Genomic DNA, 4,171 nt, shown 5'->3' with positions numbered 1-4,171 from the left:
GGCCTGAGCGCTGTCCCTCAGCTCTTCAGCTCAAGGCTAGTGCTCTACCACTTGAGCCACAGCACCACTTCTGGCTTTTTCTGCTTATGTGGTGCTGAAGAATTGAACCTAGGGACTTACACATGCAAGGCAAGCACTCTACCACTGAGCCACCTTCCCAGTCCCTGGGCACAGTCCCTTAGCTTTTTGACTCAAGGCTAGTGCTCTACCACATGAGCCACACCTTTAAGGTTAATTGGAGATGATAGTCTCATAGACTTTCCTGCCCACTCTAGCTTTGAACTGTAATCCTCATATCTCAGCCCCCTGAATAACTAGGATTCCAGGCATGCTTTGCTTCCCCTGTCCTCCCCTCACCCCCCACCCCCCAGCCAGGTGAAGTCTTGCTATGCAGCCTAGGCAAGTCTGAGACTCAAAGTGAAACTCTTTTTAGGGTCCAGTCGTGGGCCTGAACTCGGCCTGCGCTCTGTCCCTCAGCTCTTCAGCTCAAGGCTAGTGCTCTACCACTTGAGCCACAGCGCCACTTCTGGCTTTTTTTTCCTGCTTATGTGGTGCTGAGGAATGGAACCCAGGGCCTCATGTATGCAAGGCAAGTGCTCTACCACTGAGCCACCTTCCCAGCCCTCAAAGTGAAACTCTTATCTCAAAATAAAACAACATAAAACAACCATCTCTTATTGATATCCTGGCTATGTTGTATAAAAGTGGTTCAAATGTTAGCTTAATAAGAAAATCTACTTGGAAGGACATTCCCTGCCAGGGAACTTCAGAAATAATTCTGCTTCTTAAGAAGAGTTTCAGAGTCAGTGTGACTGATCTCCAGCTATAATCTTTTTAAAGTATATATGGGGGGAGGGGGGAGGAATGGCACACTTAGGCTAATTTAACTGGTAGCAAAGAACTATGGAACATTTTGTTCTTTGTTCTTAACCTACTGAGCTAAAACATTTTCCAGCTGCACCACCTGTGGTACTAGATTTCCATAGCCTGCCACCTGCTGGGTCTAAGTATTATTTTTATTTGTCCCTTAGCTCCTTACTTAGTTCTCAAATGGCCATTTATTGTGGAATCTTTATAAACTTTGGTAAATAAATTCACTATCTTATGAAATCTCTGTGCTGTAGGGTATTTGTGGTTGACAGTCTTTCTACCTCCATTTCACAACCCCCAAAAGCTGAGTCATTTGTATATACACATGGCTTTTTTTTTCTGCACTTCATGTCAGTGTATTTGGCGGCGGGAGGGGGGCATGAAGGGGGGTACTGCTGTACGTATGGAACTCAAGGAGGCCTGCCTTGAGCACACTGTCCCTTTACCTTTTGTGTTTATGGCTGGCACTCTACCATTTGAGCCACAGCTCTACTTCTGGCTTTTTGCTGTTTAATTGGAGATAAGTATCTCATAGAGGGCTGGGAAGGTGGCTCAGTGGTAGAGTGCTTGCCTCCTATGCATGGGGGCCTAGGTTCAACTCCTCAACACTGTCACATAAGCAGAAAAAGCCAGAAGTGGTGATGTGGCTTAAGTGGTAAAGTGCTAACCTTGAGCTGAAGAGCTGAGGGACTGTGCCCAGGCCCAGAGTTCAAGCCCCATGACCGACAAATAAAAAAAAACAAAAACAAAAACAACCTGCCTAGGTTGTCTTCAAACCTCAATCATCAGGTCTCAGCCTCCTGAGTAGCTAGGATTACTGGAGTGAGCCACTGATACCTGCCTTAGAATCCGATACTTTGTATCAACACCAAAATCTACACCCAACTTTCTCTGTCTTTGAATTGTGCATTTGTAGCAATGTCTTACTGATTTTTGCCATTGCCAATTCAGCAACCACAACAAACCCTTAAAAATGTAAGTTACACTATCTCAGCCCTGTTTAAAATACCCTAATGGCTTTCTGTCATATTTATTTATTTATTTATTTTCCAGTCAAGGGGCTTGAACTCTGGGCCTGGGCGCTGTCCCTCAGCTCTTCAGCTCAAGGCTAGTGCTCTACCACTTGAGCCACAGCACCACTTCTGGTTTTCTGAGTGGTTTATTGGAGATAAGAGTCTCACAGACTTTCCTACCTGGGCTGGCTTTGAACCTTGATCCTCAGATCTCAGCCTCCTGAGTAGCTAGGATTACAGACATGAGCCACTGGTGCCCGGCTTCCTGTCATATTTAGAATAAAAAACAGCCTACTTGATTTGGTTACTGTCAGGCCTCTGGAGGGCAGAGGCAACTGAGAAAAGCCACTTCCTTATACACCACCTGTGCCAATCATTCTTCACTAGCCTGAAACCATTCAAACGCGCAAAGTAAGTTGTGTGCTAAATGTTCCTGCTGATCCCGGCCATATGAACCTTGATACAAGCAGACTCTACGCGACTTCTCTGATCCTGACCAGGGAATTCACCTGCGAGCGTACCCCAATAAACTTTGCTTCCTTCACCTTTATCTCCTCCTGTGTGTTCTTTTCTCGCCTAAAACCTTACAGTTCCTGCTTCTAGTTTCCAGATAGTCTTCCTCTGTCCATTCATAGCATTTGTTTCAGTTTGTCTTCTTGCCTGTTGGCCTTAGGAAAGTCACAGTACTGCTGTGAGCCACTTTCTACATCTGTGAATGGCATAGAAATCCTCTCCTACCTTTCCTACCTCATGAGGTGACTATCTCAGAGATGGTCATCTGTTTTCTCTTTGCCCTCTTTGCGCTGTTTTATGTTGAATGAATTTTGTCTGGGTTGGGCAAGGGCAAGGAGAACAAGTAGATATCTTTGTAAAGTAGAGCCGATTTTTTTTTCTTTTTCTTCTTTTTTTTTTTGGTAGAGCACTACACATATTTCTTTTCCTGTCCTCAAGTACTTCGTGTTAATGGAACAGCTGGAGGGAAGGGGACAGAGTAAGGAGATGGAAACCTGGGAACCTAGCTTTCCCAGGGACTTTCTGCTGCTTCCAGTCATCTGATTGTCATTCAGGAGGGAAAGCAAAGGCTGGAACTGCTACAGAGTTAAAATTCAGCAGCTTTAGTATTTCCTGGAACAGAGACCCATGTCCTCTGTTCAGTTAAAAAAAAATCCAGGCTGGGCACCAGGTTTGGTGGCTCAAATGGTAGAGTGCCAGCCTTAAACAAACAGCGAAGGGAGCATGCCCTGGCCCTGAGTTCAATTTCCAGTTCTAGCAAACACACACAAAAACTTCAGTGGTCTTTTTTTCCCCCTCAAATTATATTATTGTGTAGAATATTCAGTTGAATAAGTGAGGTCACTAACTAGACAAAATTTAAAATCTTAGCTTATCTTCACTGGCCTAGTAAACATCAAGATAAGATATTTCTTTTAACTTCCTTGCCTGTTTATATCAGTGAAAGTATGGAGAAATGGAGCTGGGAGTAGCTTGTTTACAATAAGAGAAGAATGTCTATGTGTATCTGTCAAATGTGGTTTACATATATAAAATGAAGAAAGGTAAATGATAAAATTGGCTCACAAGAGACAGAAACCTGTCCAAATCCTCCAACACAATTGGACAAGATTGGGTTATTTTAAATATTTGCTTACAGATGTTATTTACTTGGTGTCTTACCATTTTGTCAGGGAGGTATATATGTGGGTAAATTACCTTGGTTTCATAAGAGATTATAACTTTAATCTTCTGTTAAAAATTTTTGTAAGAAAAATTATTTCATGAACTGGAATATAATTTGTAAGCTCACATTGAATTTGGAGTGGGATGCACTGATTTATCATTCAGCCTTATGTCATTAGCCTATGATTATATTACTAGAATAGGCTAAAGTAAAGATAAAAACTTTTGGCCCTGTACTGGTGGCTCACCCTTGTAATCTTAGTTACTCAGGAGGCTTGAGATATAAGGATTGCAGTTCAAAGCTGGCCTGAACAGGAAAGTGCATGAAACTCTTTATCTCCAATTAACCACCAAAAAGCCAGAAATGGAGTTGTGGCTCAAGTGGTAGAGTGCTAGCCTTGAGCAAAAGAGTTCAGGTACAGCATGTAGGCCCTGTGTTCAAGCCCCATGGCTGACACACAAAAAAATCCATATCAACTTGAACATTTGATGTATAGGTACATATAAGACCAGATAAGAGGGTTGGGAAGGTGGCTCAGTGGTAGAGCACTTGCCTTGCATGCATGAGGCCCTGGGTTCGATTCCTCAGCACCACATAAGCAGAAAAAAAA

General features: G+C 43.2%; 1 protein-coding gene across 1 annotated transcript in view; it reads left to right on the top strand.

The window, feature by feature from the left end:
• Positions 1–4,171, top strand: part of Mthfd1 (methylenetetrahydrofolate dehydrogenase (NADP+ dependent) 1, methenyltetrahydrofolate cyclohydrolase, formyltetrahydrofolate synthetase) — a 92,035-nt gene that overhangs the window by 26,943 nt on the left and 60,921 nt on the right. The window lies entirely within an intron of this gene.

This window comes from Dipodomys ordii, unplaced genomic scaffold (assembly GCF_000151885.1).
Source record: "Dipodomys ordii isolate 6190 unplaced genomic scaffold, Dord_2.0 Scaffold2, whole genome shotgun sequence".
NCBI classification, from domain to species: domain Eukaryota; kingdom Metazoa; phylum Chordata; class Mammalia; order Rodentia; family Heteromyidae; genus Dipodomys; species Dipodomys ordii.
Note: the sequence above shows the minus strand (reverse complement) of the source record. Positions and strands in the feature narration are given on the sequence as shown.